At 40.9% G+C, this 22,870-nt stretch overlaps 1 protein-coding gene across 1 annotated transcript in view; it reads right to left on the reverse strand.

Annotated features, from left to right (window-relative positions):
- LOC307148928 (CUB and sushi domain-containing protein 1) overlaps positions 1-22,870 on the reverse strand; it is an 838,966-nt gene that overhangs the window by 670,647 nt on the left and 145,449 nt on the right. The window lies entirely within an intron of this gene.

Genomic DNA, 22,870 nt, shown 5'->3' on the forward strand with positions numbered 1-22,870 from the left:
AGCGCGAGACGAGTCCGGCTTGAAGCGGAAGCGACCAGACGCCAGAGGATGTTCGCAAATCAAACAATGATTTGTCTCAAAACAGTGATTAAAAAAAGCTGTGATTGGATGATGACAGGTGTCGGTGATCATTCTCAAGTGTCGTGGTCAGCACTGCTGCTGTTGCTGTTGTATCAGTCAGTGGTTTATCAGCTTGTCAAAAAACGGGACACGGGAGGTCACGCACGGGACAAATAAATTAGGCCCAAAATACGGGACGTCCCGCCTAATTCGGGACAGTTGGCAACCTTAGTGACAGTATCATCCTAAACCAGCAACCCAACACCACCATCTACAGGCCAAAGAGTGTACAGTCACTAAATGTGCACATAAATTAATTTATTTTATACCCCCCCATGGATGAAATTCTACGAAACTTAGCATACCCCCAGAGGATGTCAAGTTAATCATACACATGAAATATGGTGCAGTTCTGAACATCTCAACTGAAGATAGGGGCGATTAAAGCAGAATAATATTGCATTTTCATTTTTTATGGGAGGGGCGCAAATCACAAATGAGTGATTATGGGCTAGGTTATTGTGGGCCCTTAAGAGCAACATACCATAAAAATGTCTTCATCCTCGGTGCCACGGTTCAGGTAGTTATTTAGGAAAAACTGCATTTTTTGGGTTTGGGGGGGCCCAGCGCGGGGGGGGGAGTGGCCCCCGGGGACCAAACGAAATTTTTCCGTAAAAGTCTAGTGGGGCTACATGCCCACCAAATTTCATGTTCCCCGGTGTTTCGGTGTCCCTGGTATCGTTGACGAAAAAATTCAGTAGATGACGGAAAAAAAAAAAAAAAAAAACTTTGACAATCGATTATGGGCTAGGTTGATGTGGGCCCTTAAGACCAACATACCATAAAAATTTCTTCATCCTCGGTGCCACGGTTCAGGTAGTTATTTAGGAAAAACTGCATTTTTTGGGTTTGGGGGGGCCCAGCGCGGGGGGGGGGAGTGGCCCCCGGGGACCAAACGAAATTTTTCCGTAAAAGTCTAGTGGGGCTACATGCCCACTAAATTTCATGTTCCCCGGTGTTTCGGTGTCCCTGGTATCGTTGACGAAAAAATTCAGTAGATGACGAAAAAAAAAAAAAAAAAAAACTTTGACAATCGATTATGGGCTAGGTTGATGTGGGCCCTTAAGACCAACATACCATACAAATTTCTTCATCCTCGGTGCCACGGTTCAGGTAGTTATTTAGGAAAAACTGCATTTTTTGGGTTTGGGGGTACCCAGCGCGGGGGGGGAGTGGCCCCCGGGGACCAAACGAAATTTTTCCGTAAAAGTCTAGTGGGGCTACATGCCCACCAAATTTCATGTTCCCCGGTGTTTCGGTGTCCCTGGTATCGTTGACGAAAAAATTTTGTAGATGACGAAAAAAAAAAAAAAAAAAAAAACCTTTGACAATCCCTATATGACCGCTTTCGCTAGCTACGCTAGCGGCGGTCATAATTATAATTGTTCACTATACTGTATATGTCAGGAAAACAGACTCTTTACCAATGATTTCAGTTATGTTCAACTGTTTGTTAACTTTATCAGCCTAAAATTCTTCATGAGGAATATAAAAAAACACAGATGAGACAATTGTTGACATAGTCACAATGATTGAGGAGAGTGTGCAGATGGGAGCCAGGAGGGATCATGGAAAATGTAGTGCAGAGGTGACAGGTGAATCATGACAGGCATGTTGTCAGTGTCCTCTCTGCTCTGTGAGGTTTTTTCGCTGAGTAATAAAATGAATGTGTGGTGTGAGCGTGCGTGTGAGAACAGAGTCTGAATGCGTGAGAGTTGGCAGCCTATACTCTTACTGTATGTCAACAAATGCCTCAATTGTTTGCATTTTTATTTCTTCTACGTAATCAATTGAGAACTTTATTATGTGGAAGAAATTATCTGACTCACATTGTTATATCTTTACTAACTAATCCGACATATGATTTTCGTTAAACGGGTGAACAAACTATGAAAAGTCCCATAGACTTTCAATGAGGGGGTCAAAACACAATAGCTCTAATAGTGTATTTAAGCTTCATTCACCAAGTAGGCCTATCTATCCCTAGTAAAGCCTAACAAACTTGCTAGAAACCTGCTAAAAAAAATTGCAACATGCCAATTCATGCTAACAATGTGTTAAAATGTTAGCAAAATGCTAATTCATGCTAGCAATGTGGTCAAACGTTAACATGTTAAATCATGTTAGCAACATGCTAATTCATGCTAGCAATGTGTTCAAACATGTTAGCAATGTGTTAATTCTTTCTAGCAATGTGGAAAAAAACATAATTTTAGCTAGCAATGTACTAAAATGTTAATAACATTGTAAATCATGCAAGCAACATGTTCATTCATGTTAGCAATGTTTTAAATAATGCTAGAAATATGCTAGAAACATATTAGCATCATGCTACATATTGGCTAAATCTTGCTAAAAAACATGCAAGCAACATGTTAAAACATTTTATCAACGTGCTAAATCATGTTAGAAACATGCTAAAGCATGTTAGCATTCATGCTAAAAATGTTAGAAACATGCTAAAACTTGCTAGCAAAGAGTTAAATCGTGCTAGAAACAGTTCTATATCTATCAATCTACTTTCTGGTCAGGTTTTCCAGACATCCCACCTCATTTCCAGGAGATGGTACATCTTTATCATATCTGGGCTTTCTCAAGACAACATCAAAGTTTGTCTTGACGAACATTTTCATCTAGTTATTGTTCAATCTAAAATTACTGGTAAATCAGAAAGTGTTTCTTTGTCTTCCATTAAATCTCATTGCTGCCAATAGGGAAAAAAGTATTAAAAATGTAAAGATCTCCATTGTGATTTTTCCAATGTCACGTGTTTTACAGATGAACAATACAAAAGGTTACACACAAAATCCTTGAAAAAATATCTAGCTAATCTTCCATAACAAGAACATAAACACCTACGCTGCAGCTATTTTAGTATTCAGTTGTGTAATGTAGCTTGGCCTATATATCAAAACAATGCGTGTAGTACACAGCTTAACTATGAGGGTATCCCGCCAGCAAGGACACTCAATTTCAAGATCAGACAAAGCATCATTAAACACTAATTTCCAAAATTGGCATGGGAAGCAATTCTAATAAGAAAGATACATAAGACCAATTACAGACAAAAGGAGAAATAGTGAGGGGGATAGTTTGCATTATTAACAGCCAACTGTGTGAGTTTGATATATGAAGTTTAAAATGTTAAATAAATACACTGCTGTAAGTGGTCATCGTTTCCTCGAAATGTGAAATGATATCCATGGCAACAGCAATCTTCGATTTGGTGACAAAATGACATGTAAATTGCTAAAGATATTTCACAACCTTTGTTAAAAACTGTTTTCCTCTAATGTTAAAGTCAAAACAAAATGCCTTAACACAACCCTTTTAAAACTATTTTACTGTGGTAATCTGATGTATTTGCTAGTGACAGGTCATTCGGCAGTCATTCAAACTTAATTTTCTCCACTGGGAATGGATTGGAGAGTACTGTCGGTGATGAAAAGTATTCTTTCTGAATGAAAGTGTTTACATTCTCCCATTCTTCACTTAATTGTTTTATTATGATAGTAGTATAGTGCAGTGATAAAAACATAACAAGAATTACCAAAGTGTGAAATTATGGTCACACTTTAGGGTACGTTTACACGACAATGATATGCTTAAAACAAAGTGTTTCCTTTAAGTTTTTCACGTACAGACAACACCATTGTCAAAATGATTCCCATTCACATGGATCTGCGAAAACGAAAAAGAAAAAAAATCTGCCAGGCCATTAGATGGCGATGAAACTATATAGACTGAACACGTAGTACGAATGTGCATGACATCATCATCTTCAGAGATTTGTGTTTTTGATGTTTAACACAGAGACAAATTTTAAAAAATTCAAAAACGCACACTTTGAAACCAGTTTTCAAAAGTTTCCGGTTTCAGGCACCCAAAACACCGTTGTCGTGTAAACGAACACGTAAAAAGTGAAACCGGTATTGTGTAATGCCTCTTAGGGTCCAATTCTCACTATGAACTATGACTTTTGCCTCAGTAAACTATTAATTACTGCTTATTAATAGTTAGTAAGGTAGTTGTTAAGTTTAGATATTGGGTGAGATTAAGGGATGTAGAAAATGGTTATGCAGAATAAGCCATTAATATGTGCTTCAAGTACTAATAAACAGCCAATATCCTAGTAATATGCATGCTAATTGTCACGTTTTGTGTTTGTTTGTTTGTTCAATAGAGTTTGTTTTTTTATCTGTTCTGTTCATGTCTGTTTCTAGATTAGTTTTCACTGTGTTCAGTTCATGTTTCGCTGTGTCTGTATACCTGTCACCTGTTCATCAATTATCGTGTTAGTCATGTCAGCTGTGTCTCACTTCTTTGATTAGTCCCTGTGTATTTAAACCCTGTGTTTGGTTCAGTTCAGTTGTCATTTCTATGTCGTTTTATGTTGGTTGTTCTGTTCCTGAGATTCTGTTTTGTGAGGTTTTGAGTTTATTCCTAAATAGACTGCTACATTTAGATCCTGTTTCATCTCTGCTGCAACCAACGTGACACTAATAATGATTTGTTATATCTTAAAGTTTCTCAGGTTTGAACAGATCTAGGGAAAGGCTTTAAATATAATGCTTCTTCTGCTTGGAATAATTTACAAAACATCTTAAAACTGACTATTCCATCACCAAACAAGTTTGTGTTACTTTTAACAGATTATGGGTTTTATCCTTTGGTAAATTGCTGTTGTGATCCTTCATTGTGTTTTTCTGTTTTGATGTGTATTTGTATGTTTATGTTATTGTAGCTGCTTTTTTTGCCAGGCCACTCTAGAGATTTTAATCTCAATGCGATTTTAACCTGGTTAAATAAAGAATGAATGAATAAAAAACTAGTTAATAGTGAAAATTGGGCCCTAAACTAAAGCGGTACCAAAATTATTTTCTCATTCTAAAATAGATTTAAAAAAATCACAACAGCAATTTAAAATAAAGTCTAACCCCTTTTAGATAGACGACTTAACCCTTATTGTTATGTATTGTTCCAGTGACAGCAGTGGCATAATGTGGCATATGTGGCAAACCATAATGATATATTCAGAGGTGGGTAGTAACAAAGTACATTTTCTTTGTTACTGTATTGTTACTGTACAGTTACTATACTGTATATGAGAAACTCACACAACGAGGAAAAATTCCAGGAAATAGACTTTAATCACAAACACTCAACCAGGAGAAAACGCAGGAAAAAAACACACAAACAAACCAAAAACACAAAACATCAGGAGCATTGGATGGCCGTGGACCTACAGTCAATTAAAAGCAAATCTGCAAATGCATCCTATTGTTTATTAGTTGAACATCTGCGTCTGCTGTCTGTGAACGAGCTACATTAGATTTTAATTCATTCAGGAAATACATTTTACAACCAAACAGATTATTACGCCCCGATACCACTACTACAAAGTATGAAATTACCAGTTATATTTGGACATATATCTTAATTTAAACTATAAATGAAAGAACACCCACCAGCCCGCAGTAATTTGTGAGTTTTGCACAGTGGCGGCGACCTGTTCGTCTTGAAATTAATGTCTTTGCTTAGACAGTTAGTTTACACGCGCCTGCAGAAATATACATTTGATTATATTTTGGAGAACAGACAGAAGAAGATCAGTCAATGTGCATTTGATCATCGTTTGTGTTCAGATATTCAGTAGCGGTTATGAGTGCGAGCACATCTCTATTGTGGCCAAACAGTGCTTATTCCTGAGTTTACATACAATTCAATACACTACAGTTCCCTTTACATGCCTTTGAATGCAAAACTCTGCAGGTTCACTTTATTTCGACATTGTCTAATAAACCAAATGTAGCTGTATACGTTATTATTATACAAAGCAAAGGACATGCAATGATATTTGAGCTATACAGATGCCAGAAATAATGCTTGTCTCTGTGTTTATTGCAAAGATATTTAATTATGATAATAATAATCATTTAAATTCAATATCTATCTAAATATTAACATGTTATTGTTGTTATTTGGGCTATATATATGATCCAAAGTAAATAGTTATTTTCACTAGATTTTCATTGGATACTTTTTTACTCTTCCTCAAGTAACTATTAAGATTATTACTTTTACTTTGAGTAAATATTTCCATAAGTATTTGTACTTTTACTTGAGTACAGTTTTTGGATACTCCCCACCTCTGGATATATTATTCATACCGATTGTCATGTCTGTAAGTCTGAAGATTATGTGTGCAGACACACAAAGAGAAGGAAATCACAAGGAAAGCATTCTTTGAAATATCATATGCAATCAAAACTAATACGATGTGCATTTGACATCAGAGTTTCTCTATTTGTCATGTTATTTATTGTTGTGATCCATGTGTCTTCTTGATTTGGATCCAAATCCAACGTGACACGGCGTTAAATGTCCCCCGAACCCTTCGTAAAGTAAATCAGTCTGGGTGGGATTCAATCTGCAAACACTATTCTGATCCTATGACATTAAATATTACACCGCTCACCTTGCCAGATATATCACAATAAGCCACTGACGTGTCCAGTAATATTTTACATGCAAACCCATCCTTCAGCAATGCTCCCCCTTGCTTTTACAGCAAAAAATGTAAATTAATTACAGAGTAAGGGATTTTATTTTTTGATTCTGTGCTTACTGACAGTTTTTGGAATATAAGCATTGCAGGCACAGCACAACATAATAGTAGATGGAAAATTGAATATGTACTGCCAAAGAAGAGAAGTGAGTTCTATACTGGTATCTGATATATTATCATAATGAGATGTCTTAAAATGTATTATGGGTTATTCTCAGTGTCCTATAGTTTGTCCCTATGACTAGAAAATACTTCTCTTGAAAATACTTAACATTTCTTAAAGGGGGGGTGAATTGCTGTTTCATGCATACTGAGTTTTTTACACTGTTAAAGAGTTGGATTCCCATGCTAAACATGGACAAAGTTTCAAAAGTTAAGTTGTACGTTTGAAGGAGTATTTTTGTTCCAAAAATTGTCCTTCCGGTTTGTCACAAGTTTCGGGAAGTTTTTTTCGAGTATGGCTCTCTCTCACGTAAGAGAGGGCGGAATTTCCTTATATGGGTCCAAAGGGCACTTCCCCCGGAAAGACGCACGCGCGCACGCACTCGTAGACCAGACAGAGACATTCACTGAGCAGAGTGAGAGAGCATAATGTCACCAAAGAAGTGTGTTTTTGGTTGCCAGGGGAAGTCAACCCTGCACAAATTACCAAAAAAAACAGCATTAAGGGACCAGTGGATGGAGTTTATTTCTACAGAGCATCAACGGAGTTGTGAAAGTGTTTTTGTTTGTGCACTGCATTTTGAAGAGGCTTGTTTTACAAACAAGGCCCAGTTTGACGCCGGATTTGCAGATCGTTTATTTCTAAAGGATGATGCAGTCCCAACGAAAAAGGGTCACCACGATCGTGTGTTGGAACCGCAGGCGGTGAGTGAAACTGCTTAAAATATCTCTGTGTGGTTAACTTAGCTATCGGCGCGTTAGCACAGCAAATAAACAACATGCGATGTATGGTGTGTGTGTGTATTTGCTACATTTGTTTAGCTGGCCACTCTAGGTTTCTGTTTGTTTATTGTTAAACCACTCCAAACAACAATACACAATGCGTGTGAAGAAATGTCAATGAAAAATAAATTATTTCATTTTAAATCGCAAAGCGCGCATCTTCATTGAAATGCGCTACTATTCCATGGTTTTTCTATGAAAATATTAGTCTGATGTGCAAAACGGTTCTGCTTGTGTACTGATAAGTCACATACAGTAATCCATAAACCAATTCATGTCCTCATAAACCACGAGTTAACACACACAAATGGTGTAAAAGTAGCGCATGACATGGTGATCTAAAAACAGCAGACGTTTTCCGCCTCAGTTGGCATCAAACTGCACTTCCCACATGTACACCTTTAAAGAAAAAAAAAAAAATACGACGACATAAAGTGGAACTTAGTCTTTTTCCAAAACCACTAAGCAATATACAGTTTCAATACATACCACATAGAGACGTCCTGCTGTAGTCGTTGCTGCTGCTGCTCTTGTTCAATTTCAGCCTCGGGATCTGATTCAGGATCGTAAATGTATGGCTGAATCAGACAGTTAGTAGCCATGGTTTGTTTTGGATGATGGTTTAACTTTTTTCCTCGCGGTAATGTCACAGCTTCCAGACGCTCTCGACGCAAAAGCCTACACGCGCTCGTGATTCTTTAGCTCCGCCCACACGGCCCGCCCCCAGCCGCTCGTTTTTTTCCGGAAAGACTCGGTACAGCCAATCTCACAATTAAAAATATAATAAAACAAAAGACTTTTTGGAGATATGAAGGATGCAATATTACTCTATAGGTACTCAAGATTAACAGGAGATTGAGTGAAAATGAGCATTTCACCCCCCCTTTAACATTGCTAGACACACTCAAACTGTCCACCTTATACTCACTGAACATTTATTTATCAGTAAATTAGAATCTGCAAGCACTCTCACAAGGTGAGACAGACAAGAAGATGAGTAAAAACAAATCAAATAGTAATTTTAAGGTAGAAAAATGGGTATAAAGACTTTGACATTCCAAAGAGACCTTTGATGATAGAACAATATTGTTTTTTAAGCTTTGGACAGATTGCACTCCGTCAGTCTTCTTTTCTGGAGGGAGTCAGATTAGGTAGCAATGGCACTGATTTTGACTGTGGCAAGCAGGTGTAGAAGACAACTTTCTCTCTCTCTCTCTCTCTCTCTCTCTCTCTCTCTCTCTCTCTCTCTCTCTCTTGATAATTTGTGAAATACACTGTTACACTGAGAAACCGATAGGGACCGGGTGTCACAGTGTCTGGCTTGTGTTTCCCTGGGTAACCACTAGAGGTCCTCTTCCCCCACGGTGTCTTTCACTCATACTACATTTCCCATTATCCTGTTCTGTCACTCATTGATCATTGCACACAGCTGTTTCCCGTCACCTTGTTAGTATCTGTGTGTATATATATACCCTGTTTGTTTCAGTGTTTGTCACGGAGTCCTTGTTACATGTCATGTCACTTCCGAAGTTCTGGTTTGTTGGTTTCTTGTTTTTGTTCTTGCCTGGACTGGTTTTGTGAGTACGGATTACCCTAATAAAATACTGCAAATGGATCTTACCGTTTCTCGTGTGTGTATCATGACAGAAGGACTCCGTCATGGATAGATCCAGCGGTATGGGTTTTCGTGTCTCTTCCCCAGCCACCGAGAAGGGAGAGGAGGCAGCAGAGGGGGAATTCTCAATCTGGAGAGGTTCCGCCTCGTATGAATATTTTCGAGTGCTTTGCGTTGTGGGCTCGAATCACTGAGGAGACCACTGTGCTCCCTGTGAATTCCAGAGAGACAGCAGCGTCTACTCGGTCTCGAAAATGGCGGGGGAGAAGGAAGACTTCCTGCCTTCCTACGGCCCCCGAACAGCCCGCTGTCGTCCCGGAGACCGTCCCGGAGCAGCCCACTGTCGTCCCGGAGGCTGTCCCCGAACAGCCCGCTGTCATCCCGGAGGCCGTCCCGGAGCAGCCCGCTGTCGTCCCGGAGACCGTCCCGGAGCAGCCCGCTGTCGTCCCGGAGGTCGTCCCTGAGCAGCCCACTATCATCCCGGAGGTACCCAAGCAGCCCGCTGTCGTCCCGGAGGTCACCCCGGAGCTGCCCACCATCAATCGTGCCACGGCCAAGAGAGCTGTCTTCCTTTTTTATGCATTGGTGGTTCTGCATGCATGGAGGAAGCACATGAGTTATGCCGATCCCGAGACTGTTCACGTCACGTCTGCAGATCCCGAGACTGTTCACGTCACATCTGCCGATCCAGAGACTGTTCACGTCATGTCTGCCGATCCAGAGACTGTTCACGTCACGTCTGCCGATCCAGAGACTGTTCACGTCACGTCTGCCGATCCAGTGACTGTTCACGTCACATCTGCCAATCCAGTGTCTCCGGACAAGATGGCCGCCGCCGAGCCGGTGTCTGTTCCTGTTCCTGAGCCGGTGTCCTGTTCCTGAGCCGGTGTCTGTTCCTGAGCCGGTGTCCTGTTCCTGAGCCGGTGTCTGTTCCTGAGCCTCCGCCATGGCCGCCCGAGGGGTCGTCTCCGCCGTGGCCGCCCGAAGGGTCATCTCCGCCATGGCCGCCTGAGGGAAAGTCTCCGCCCTGGCCGCCCGATGGACTGACGTTTCTGCCCTGGCCGTCTGCACGACCTGCTCCACTCTGGCCACCCGAGGGGAGGTCTCCGCCCTGGCCGCCCGATCGACTGACGTCTTCGCCCTGGCCGTCCGATGGACTGTCGTCTCCGCCCAGGCCACCCAATGGACTGTCGTCTCCGCCCTGGTCGCCCGATGGGCTGTCTGCTTCGCCCTGGCCGCCCGATGGACTGTCTGTTTCGCCCTGGCTGCCGGCTAAGCCGTCACCCCCTGTTCCTGTTCCCCTTCATGGACCTGGCCCCCCATACCTCCCCCTGATCCTCCACCATTCCACCTCCCTCCTGGATTCTTGTTTTGTTTTGTAGTTGTGTCTTGGAGCGTCTGGTAGCCGCTCCGTAGAGGGGGGGTTATGTCACAGTGTCTGGTTTGTGTTTCCCTGGGTAACCACTAGAGGTCCTCTTCCCTCACGGTGTCTTTCACTCATACTACATTTCCCATCATCCTGTTCTGTCACTCATTGATCATTGCACACAGCTGTTTCCCGTCACCTTGTTAGTATCTGTGTGTATATATACCCTGTTTGTTTCAGTGTTTGTCACAGAGTCCTTGTTACATGTCATGTCACTTCCGAAGTTCTGGTTTGTTGGTTTCTAGTTTTTGTGTTTGGATTGACTATTTGGAGTTTGACCCTTGCCTGGACTGGTTTTGTGAGTAAGGATTACCCTAATAAAATACTGCAAATGGATCTTACCGTTTCCCGTGTGTGTATCGTGACACCGGGCGCACATGAAACAACAAATCAAGGAGGTTGCTCAGCAGATGACCATTAACATTGTACAGGTCTCAGATATTTGACACTAGATGAGGCTGGAGGGAAAACGAAGGCAGAGGAAGGATTTTTCTCATCCTGAGCAGATCTGAGGCGATTTTGATTTCTGAGAGAAAATGAAAAATGTCAAATGTGTTGGAAAATGTCATCTAAAAAACTTCCCTCAATTGCTTGAAATTACACAAGAGTCAGAAACTCCAAAAATACAATGGCTCTTTTCTGCTTGATTTGGAACTCATCAAAGAAAGCAACTCCTCATGGGAGACTCACTATTGCTTATGTTGCTAAGCTAACAGAATGATACTCCAGTAAGCATGAAATTATAGTTAAACTATATGCAAATACTGAGGAAGTCGATTTTCAATTAGATTAGAATGTTTTCATTGATAATATCAGTTATCAATTGAATTCTGACTATTTATAATCAAACATTTTGGATGGATTTCTTTGCCATGCATAATTGCAAAGCTTATTGCATTCTCATCCAGATTTTTATATCAGCTATGCATTCCGTTAATTTTGTGCATTCTCGGATTTCCTTAATATTTACCCAAAAGAAGGTCTTAATTAACGCTGTCTACCTTTTGGAAGAACCATGATCTTATGATCCTGTAAAATGCTATCTATTTGTAGGTAGATCAGGTTCTGGGTCAGGGCTAATGTCTCATTATTTTACTATGATCTCTTATAACCTGGCTTTGGCAGAATAACATGGTGAGCATATTTTGCCCTTTGGACAATTATCAGGACAACTATTTGATTTTCTGTACATTTATTTGCCCCAGTTTGTTTCTCTTTTTTTCTTTTTTTTCTTTCTGCGACAGATTCAGGGGGAAACTTCAGAAAGAATAAAATTAGTTCACTCTCCTTCTCCCTAATTTCATTCTCTTATCTTTCTTCCCACAGCACCCCTACAGTAGCATTTTCCAATGTTTGCTGTACAGGTATGTTATCCACAATATATTATTATTAGTGCAAATTTCCCACAAATGAAAATAAAGACATGAAAAAATTATTTTGAGGTCGTTACACATATAGGGTTGCACCTGCACGCAAACTCTGACCCATGCGTACGAACGTTTTGGAGATGGAGCACTTTGGCGACACCGATGGTGAGCTGGAGTTAAATGTATTTTTGGTCACTTTTATACAGAAAATCTAAAGAAAATTAAACATATACAGAAAGATTATACAAATAAAATTTCGATCACCAAGCCTGTCACCAATCAAATATCCATTTCTTCTTAAATGTCCGCGGCAGCTAGCGTGTTGAGCCGTTTAGTGAAACTGACGCAAATAACAGTTTAAGTAAATAAAATACTTCTGATATAAACATTTAGGTTAAATATGCCATTCAAATTAATGGAGTTAAACATCTAAACATGAAATCATTACTGAAGTTACAACATTTTTTTAAATTCAATCATTAGAAATATTTGTTGTGGATGCGATTGTTTTTGAACACTTTTCCTGTGGCGTGCTTTAATGTTTTAACCACAGAGATAATTGCTTATCATGATAATACCAGATTGTCTGAGAAAATAGTTTCGTGCAAATAATGCCCAAGGCCTATCTGTTTCCATTAAAAATATAAATCAATTAAAAATACAATTCGGCAAGTGGAAAAGATTGAGAAAAACTTTCTCTGAAATGTATTTTACACTATTTGATTTTCAGGCTATTCAAAAACAAAGCAAGGATAGACAACTACTTGATTTGTATTAATGTAATGTTTCTTGTACCGTTTATATCATTTGCATATGATTATTCATCCACGTGATAACGTTTAAGTTATCACGTGGATGAATAATCATATGCAAATGATATGTAGATGAGGATCTGCATAGTAAAACTAGGCATTGTAAGCTCCATATATGGTTATTTCGGGTGGAGACGCATGTACGCACAATCTTCCGCTGGCTGGGATTTATAAAGTGAATTCTGCGCAGGTTCTGGCTTTCGGGCGCACGTACACTTTTAGTAAGGTTCCTACGCACAGTTTTATAAATGAGGCCCCTGACCTGTTGAAAAGAGATGGTATTCATCCCTCCTGGGATGGTGCTGCTCTTCTCTCTAGTAATATGGCACATATACTTAGAGCTCAAACATGAATTGGGGCTCAGGTCAGGAAGCAGACAGACTGGCTAAACGACCGTCTGCTAGTTGTCTCACGTCACCAAGGTCAGAAAAATCCCATCACATAGAGCCTCTTTCACCTAGATATCATCATATAGAGAAAACTTCCAAACCCATCTAAGGGTAAAAATTTAATTAATGTTCAACAAATAAAAATCAGATATAATACAAATGAGCAAATGATAAAGCTTGGGTTGCTGAATATTCGATCCCTTACTTCAAAAGCACTTATTGTTAATGATATGATAACAGACTATAACATAGATGTGCTTTGTTTGACAGAAAGAGAGTCCACCCCGCAAGATTACGGTTATAAACATGAACCTCATCTGAAAGGCAAAGGGGGAGGTGTTGCTGTAATTTATAGTAATATTTTCAGAATTACTAAGTCTTATTTCAAATATAATTCTTTTGAAGTGTTGGTGCTTAATGTAGCAATATATAGTGTAAATGATAAATCACGTTTGAGATTTGTGCTGGCTACTGTATCCACCAGGGCACCATACAGACTTTATCAAAGAATTTGCTGATTTTCTATCAGAGTTAGTAGTGGCTGAAGATAAAGTCCTAATTGTTGATGATTTTAATATACATGTAGATAACGAAAAAGATGCATTGGGATTGGCATTTAAAGACATTCTGAACTCTATTGGAGTTAGACAGTATGTGTCAGGACCTACTCATTGTCGTAATCAGTGTTGGGCAAGTTACTTTAAAAATGTAATTAGTTATAGTTACTAGTTACTTCTCACAAGTTAGTAACTGAGTTACATCATTACAAAAGTAACTAATTACCAGGGAAAGTAACTATTGCGTTACTTAAAAAAAAAAGTTAAATGAATTAAATGGACACTAAATAGAATAAATTATTATTATAAAATATTGTACACTAATTCACACTATTTTAATGTTAATTTGGTGTGGGACATGTTAATTTTGTGAGAGACACCTATTACCTTAAATATTAAAATGTTATCTTTACTATGGAACAACAAAACAATAGAAGGTTTAGAACTTTTAATATTTATTGCCCAGTCAACAACTGGCCAAGAAATAAGTCTAAAAATAAATGATGCTTCTTAAGAAATGTACCAAAAATAAATAAACAGTAATAAAAAATATACATACACATACACTCTTTGTAGTGCAAATTAAAATGATAAAACTCACACACCTTTACAACTAGCCTACTTGAAGTATTCTTCATCACGAAAGTAAGCAGTTTAACAAAATGTGCTCTCAATATAATACTGAACAATGTACCAAAATAAACAATAATAATAAAATATAATTTTGGGGGGGGTTATTTCTATAACCTACAGAGAACTTCACCATCAGAGGTTATTTAAGCCAAATTCTAGTCGTGTTTGCCGCACGTGTTCACAACCGGTCAGATGTGTTCTGGGAACGTTCTCTGCAGGTTATTTTGGAATTTTGTTTCAAATGTAAACTAATTAAAACATTGCAGATGATACCAATATGCTACAGATATTATTCAAATGCTGAAGTGTGTAATTTATTTATAAACAAACTATATTATGCTCGAACACATTCGGTCTCTCTCGCGCACTTCCGAGCGCGCTCTCCAACATACACACCGGTCTCTCTCGGACACATCGGTCTCTCTCGCGCACTTCCGAGCGCGCTCTCCAACGGTCTCTCTCGCGCACTTTCAAGGGCGCTCGCGGCTTTCGCCTCGCTTTTGTTCGCCTTGCTCTCGCCTTGACTCGCCATGACTGCCGGTCTGCCGCACATAATTAATTTTAAAAAGTAACGGACAACGCACCATATGGTACCGGTAATGGAGTTAATTTATTTAAAAAGTAATGCGTTACAGTATTAGTTACTGTCAAAAGTAACTGAGTTACAGTAACGCGTTACTGCCCAACACTGGTCGTAATCATACTCTAGATCTAATATTATCACACAGAGTCAGTGTTGATGCCGTTGAAATTCTGCAGCAGAGCGATGACATCTCAGATCATTATCTAGTCTCGTGTAAACTTAATTTAGCCAAGGCTGCAAAGCCGACTCCGTGTTACAAATATGTTAGACCTATCACTTCTGCCACTAAAGATTGCTTTATTAATAATATTCCTGATCAGTTTCATCATCTCAGCATCCCAGATAGCTTAGAAGATCTCAATATTGCGACAGAAACTTTTAACTCTGTCTTTTCCAGCACTTTAGACACAGTTACTCCATTCCGCTTAAGAAGATTAAAGAAAATAGTCCAACGCCGTGGTACAACGAGCACACTCGGGCCCTTAAGAGAGCAGCTAGAAAAATGGAGAGCAACTGGAAGAAAACAAAACTAGAGGTATATCGCATTTCATGGAAAGAGAGCTCGATTGCATACAGAGAGGCCTTAAAAGCTGCTAGATCTGCTTATTTCTCAACCCTATTAGAAGAAAATAAACAAAACCCAAGGTATTTATTTGAAATTGTGACTAAACTAACGAAAAATAAAGCTTCAAGCCCAGAAGTTTCCAAGCAGCACAGCAGTAATGACTTTATGAACTTCTTCACTTATAAGATTGATAATATCAGGGAGAAAATTATAACTATGCAACCGTCTACTACAGTATCGCAACAGGGAGTGCATTGTAGTCTCCATAAGGAAAAAATTGATTCATTCATTGCTATAGATGAGGAAGAATTTGCTAAACTCGTTAAATCATCATAATCGACAACATGTATGTTAGACCCTATACTGACTATGCTGCTGAAAATGCTTCCAGAGATTATCTTCTTAATATCATTAATTCATCTTTGTCATTAGGATACGTACCAAAAAAAAAACACAACTTGATCATATAGAATTAGTTAATTACAGGCCGATCTCGAATCTACCTTTTCTGTCAAAGATACTAGAAAAGGCAGTATCCTCACAACTATGTTTCTTTTTAGAAAGAAATGATATCTGCGAGGATTTTCAATCAGGATTTAGACCGTACCATAGTACTGAGACAGCTCTCATTAGAGTCACAAATGATTTGCTCTTATCGTCCGATCGTGGTTGTATCTCTCTATTAGTGTTACTCGATCTTAGTGCTGCATTTGACACTTTCGACCACAACATTCTTTTAAATAGACTCGAAAATGATGTTGGCATTAGTGGAATTGCATTAGCATGGTTTAAATCATACTTATCTGACCGTTATCAGTTTGTAGCAGTAAATGAAGAGATGTCTTATTGATCACAAGTTCAGTATGGTATACCACAAGGCTCAGTACTAGGACCGTTGCTGTTCACTCTGTACTACCCTAGGGAGATATCATTAGAATTCATGGCATTAGTTTTCACTGTTATGCTGATGATATGCAGCTCTATATTTCTTCACACCCTGACGAAACTTACCAATTCACAAAATTAACGGAATGCATAGCTGATATAAAAATCTGGATGACTAGCAACTTCCTACTACTTAATTCTGAAAAAACAGAGATTCTAATTATTGGGCAAAATATTTCCTCACGTAATAAACTAGAATACTGTCTAACACTTGATGGCTGCTCTGTCAAGTCTTCGTTGTCGGTTAGGAACCTGGGTGTGCTCTTTGATACCAATCTTTCATTTGAAAGTCACGTGTCTAGCATCTGTAAAACCGCATTCTTTCATCTTAAAAATATATCTAAATTACGTCATATGTTCTCAATGAAAAATGCAGAACAATTAGTCCATGCATTCATGACATCAAGGCTAGATTATTGTAATGCTATTATGGGTGGTTGCACTGCACGCTTAATAAACAAACTACATCAAAATGCAGCAGCTAGATTTCTTACCAGAACCAGGAAGTATGACCATATTAGCCCGATTCTGTCAACACTGCATTGGCTCCCTATTAAACATCGCATACATTTTAAAATATTGCTGATCAATTACAAAGTACTAAATGGTTTAGTTCCCCAGTACTTGAGCGAGCTCTTAACGCATTATAGTACTTCACTTCTATTGCGATCTCAAAATTACGGCCAATTGATAATACCTAGAATATCAAAATTGACTGCTTGCAGTAGATCCTTTTCCTATTTAGCACCAAATCTTTGGAACAATCTTCCAAACATTGTCCAGGAAGCAGACACACTCTGTCAGTTCAAATCTAGACTAAAAACACATCTCTTTGACCTAGCATACACATAACACATTATAGACTTCTATAATTCAATGTTAGGCTGCATAGTTTAGGTCTGCCGGAACCGGGAACACTTCCGATAAATCCTGATGTACTTGTTACATCATAAGAAGGATGGCATCTACGCTAATATTAGTCTCTCTGTTTATCCGAGGTTTACCGCAGTCCGCCGGATCCAGGCCGTATCCAGATCCGGTGAAGGACCTGCTCCTGGACACGACGATAACGCAGTCCTGAAGTGTCAACCAGTCCCTCCCTGTTTTCTGAAGTCAGCTGGATCCCGGCCGTATCCAGATCAAATGGTAGACCTGCACATGGACCCATCCATGACGCATCCCTGAAGTGCCAGCCTTATCAGCCCTGTGAAGGCCTCATCGACACGACCAATCTGACTTCTGACCTGTAATGGTGCCTGGATCATAATCATACACTGCTCGCTCGTTGGCCAGAGGAGAACTGGCCCCCGATTAAGCCTAGGTTCTCCCAAGGTTTTTTTTCTCCATTCTGTCACCTGATGGAGTTTTGGTTACTTGCCACTGTTGCCTTGGCTTTTGGCTTGCTTAGTTGGGGACATTTAATATTCAACAATATTATTGATCTGCCTTTCTTAGGGTGGACGGTGACGCAATTTTCTTCTAGAAACAAACTTTGATGTATTATTTTCATGTTATCACTGTGAAGCTGCTTTGATGCAATCTGTATTGTAAAAAGCGCTTTATAAATAACGGTGACTTGACTTGACTTGGGTATAAGAAAATAAGACATACTACTTCATGAATGCCCACTCTCAGCTCTGATTTGCATTGAGCAATTGTTGTCTCTTTGTGGGCTGGTAGCGGGCGCTCTCAATAAAGTGTATCCCTAACTCTGATGGCAGGAATGACTGATGGATCCAATTTCTGGCATACTTTGAATTACAACAGTGCACAATGGGGCCAACATTTCTCTACTAAATTAATTGTCTGGAACAACAAAGCACTGTAACCAATGAGTGTGTTTACATGTAAAACAAGATTTAGATTTTTAAATAATGTAGGGTGTTTAACCCTCTAACAGGATTAGGAAGTAACTAACTACACTGTGTTGATGTAGTGTAAACAGTGCGGCGCTTCTGGGTTCTACGTCAGAACGTCGGCTCACTATTGGCCAGCATTACCCACATCACACAGCGTCAAATTTCCAATATAAATCTGTGGTAAAAAATGGAACTGCAGCACGCTCTCATAGAGAGCCATTGGGGAAGATTTCTGGCTACCCCGCTTATTTTCACGTGACCTCACGTAAACCTCGCTCTAGAACAAGAGACGCTATCAGTCCGCTTCACCTGTCTCTGCATCAGGTCAGTAACTAGTTGGCATGTCTTTTCTTCCTATGTGGAGTAGCGTATCCAATTAATGAAAGTATAAACCCTTTAGTTTAAACATTCTCATGTGAATAGCTTTTATATACAGTAGTTCTGTTGTGTTGTTTTATGTTTGTTCTGAGAATAGACATGACTTTGTTTTCCTCACTGGAATTCCTAACTTGCAACACTCTAAAACAACATTCAGATGCAATAAATACTACATAAAGGCAATTCTATGATGGCATTCTATGCATTTGTCGTGTGTACTGAAGTATGTCAATCATCATTAGAGCGCCACCCTCAGGCTGAATAACACAAGGACATTAGAATTCTGCCAAAAGTGTGTCTGATGTGTTCAGCGATTAGAATGTAAAGCTTAAAAATGTTTATCATAAAGTAGCGCTAAGACCCATAATCTGCCCTACCTAAATTTATGGCCAGTGCTCTCTTCCACTCTCATTACCCACAACCTAACCCCCAATCGCTCTCTGGGAGCCACAGCAAAAACGGCTGCCCACTGCTCTGTGTGTTTTCAATACTCACTGCTGTGTGTGCACTTAGATTGGTGAAATAAAGAGCACAAATTCTGAGTATGGGACACCATACTTGGCTACACGTCACCTAACTTTCACTTTCATCTAATGAGTGACTTTTGGTAATTTAGTACACAAAGAAATAAGCAGGGTGAAGAGAATAAATAATCATAAAGGTTTCAGACCTTGACTCTTTTCCATCTTTATAGCCTTTTCTTTCTGTTTTGTTTATTTGTTCAGTTTATCGAAATAGTCTGACTGGTACCTCAAAGGTTTGATGTGCTAACATATAGTGCAAACAAGTATTCAAGAACATTTTTATTCAGTTCATGTTGTTAAAAAAATCTATCTGCTGGCCTGCCATATGTTATTCCACGCATGAACAGCTGATTTCACTAATTAGTTCTGTCTCCTGCTGAATTAGCAAATCCAGGTGATTGGAACAAAATACTGAGGAGGACTTTTACTTTCTGAACCTGGTCTTTACACCTCTGTTGGTCAGCCAATCACCTGAACTGTAAATGCCATGTGAGTAATCTGTTTAGAGATGCAGGGAAATTATGTCACTGCAATTGCAGGAACATGCCCGGTCAAGAACATGCCTGGTCCCTAGCCATTCACAGGCGCCTAATGGCACAGAACTCACGTCATTACCAGGACAAGACACTTGTAACGTCAACGGGTGGAAGACGAAGGTAGGCGAAGATACAAAAATAGCAAAGGTTTAATAATCCAACAAACACGAAACAGTGTGCTAGTGCACAAACAATAACCGACCAAGACATGGGTGAAAAGAGAACTTCAATACAGAGATGATAATGACACGACAACAGGTGATGGTGATGATGATGGGTGAACACAGGTGATGAGGATGATGACGATGTGCAGGTGAAGGTGATGAAGACGGAGGATTCTGGGAAGTGTAGTGAAGACGAAGACAGAATGGTGCAGACGATGACTGTGACATAACTCCCCCCTCCCGCTAGGCGCGACCCGCGCCATAGATGGCAGAACCTGGGAGGGGGTGGGGTGGGCATCCTGGAGTCAGTGACCGGAGGGAGAACAGGGACAGGACAGACAGGAGACTCCAGGATGGTATCGCCGACCGTGGCGGAGCAGGCTGAGCAGGGGGCCACGGCGGTGCAGGCTGAGCAGGGGACCACGGCGGTGCAGGCTGAACAGGTGGCCATGGCGGTGCAGGCTGAACAGGTGGCCATGGCGGTGAAGACCCTTCGGGCGGCCATGGCAGAGAGGACCCTTCGGGCGGCCATGGCGGAGAGGACCCTTCGGGCGGCCATGGAGGAGAGGACCCTTCGGGCGGCCATGGGGGAGAGGACCCTTCGGGCGGCCATGGGGGAGCAGGCTGAAGCGGCGTCCCAGAAGGACTAGGCAGCACTGAGAACCGTCTCGGCAGGGCCTCCACGGTCCCCCCAGAGGACTTATTGCCCCCACCCCCAAATTTTCTTGGGGAAGTTAACGGTGTCAAGACAAGCCTCTGGGACAGGCTCCGGAACAGGCTCTGGGACAGGAACTGGGACCGGGACAGGCTCAGTCTCTGGCTGGGCAGACGGGACGTGATGCGCAGGCTTGGCAGGGCTGAGGTGATGCGCTGGCTCTGGGCTGGACGGGACCAGCGGTGAAGGCTCTGTGCTGGACGGGACCAGCGGTGAAGGCTCTGTGCTGGACGGGACCAGCGGTGAAGAGGGCTTTGAGCTGGGCAGGACCAGCTGTGAAGAGGGCTTTGAGCTGGACGGAACCAGCGGCGAAGAGGGTTCTGAGCTGGACGGGACCAGCGGCGAAGAGGGCTCTGAGCTGGGCAGGACCAGCGGCAAAGAGGGCTTTGAGCTGGGCAGGACCAGCGGCAAAGAGGGCTTTGAACTAGATGGAACCAGCGGCGAAGGGAGCTTCAAGCTCGGCGGGATAAAAGAAAACAAAAGCTCTGCGGGCATGACGCTCACAGTCTCGGCAGATCTGGCGTGAAGTGCGGGCTCGGCTGGACTGGCGTTAAGTGCAGGCTCGGCTGGACTATGGATGAGAATGGATGGCGTGGCGAAGATGGCTGGAGACGGTGGCGTTCCGGACTGGGACGCAACACTCACCAGACACCGGAACACAGTCTCTCTCCAAGATAGTCCGGTGGTGTCTGGGAGGTCGAGGGGGCGATGGAATGTGATCCCGATCCAGAACAGGGTGCTGAGGGTTTCATCCTCCAGGGAACTGCTGAGGGCAAGATGAAAAAACTTTCTGGAGAAGACCAGGATATCGTGGTTCCCCTGAGCCAGGTTGATGAACTGGATGCGTTCCTCCATATTTGTGGTCGGTTATTCTGTAACGTCAACGGGTGGAGGAAGAAGAAGACGAAGGTAGGCGAAGATACAAAAATAGCAAAGGTTTAATAATCCAACAAACACGAAACAGTGTGCTAGTGCACAAACAATAACCAACCAAGACATGGGTGAAAAGAGAACTTAAATACAGAGATGATAATGACACGACAACAGGTGATGGTGATGATGATGGGTGAACACAGGTGATGAGGATGATGATGACGATGTGCAGGTGAAGGTGATGAAGACGGAGGATTCTGGGAAGTGTAGTGAAGACGAAGATAGAATGGTGCAGACGATGACTGTGACAACACTATAAGGTCTACAAAGTCATTTATTTATTTTTATTAATTTACTATGCAGTCCACACCTGCTGACCAGTGGCACAGTCTTTTTTAAATAGTGTGGTAAGAAACCATATTCCAAATTCTTGGTTGTTTGGACATAATTTCCCTTTTTAGAAATGGGAAAGAATTTTTAGACTCTGTACTTCTGAAATTTAAGCAGTATGATTCTTGACTCATTTTGTCTCCTTTTACAAGAAGGAGTTCACCTTTCAAAGCCACCTAAAGGTATTTCCCTAAACTCTTTTATGGTATTCTTGGTCCTTTTCAAAATTTGACAGCCATGGTCATGTACTGTTCTGACATTGTGACATGGAAAATACCTGCAGAATGAGGGGTTTTTGTGTGTGTGTGTGTGTGTGTGTGTGTGTGTGTGTGTGTGTGTGTGTGTGTGTGTGTGTGTGTGTGTGTGTGTGTGTGTGTGTGTATGTGTGCGTTTGATTTATATTACATCGGGGAACCAAATGTCCCCACAAAGATAGTAAAACCTGAGATCACCTCCATTGTGGGGACCAGCCAGCGGTCCCCATGAGGGGAATGGGTTAATAAACATACTAAATTGTATTTTTTTGAAAATTTAAAAATGCAGAAAGTGTTCTGTGATGGGTAGGTTTAGGGGTAGGGTTAGTGTAAGGGGACAGAATATACAGTTTGTACTGTATAAAAAACATTAAGTCTATCGAGAGTCCCCACAAAGATAGTGAACCAGACATGTGTGTATGTGTGTGCGTGTGTGTGTGTGTGTGTGTGTGTGTGTGTGTGTGTGTGTGTTCTGCACAATAATAATAGCATTTGAATTTGGCACAAATTGAAAGTGAGTAAAAACTGACAGACTAAATTAACTATGTTTTTAAATTATGTGGGAAGATATATTTTCTGTGGTACAGTCTGAGGTTTCATTCAGGACTGGACAACCCACTGTAATATTGAATGACTCATAGACTCCATCCAT

The sequence above is a fragment of the Squalius cephalus genome (genome assembly GCF_949319135.1).
Source record: "Squalius cephalus genome assembly, chromosome: 21".
In the NCBI taxonomy this organism is placed as follows: Eukaryota; Metazoa; Chordata; class Actinopteri; order Cypriniformes; family Leuciscidae; genus Squalius; species Squalius cephalus.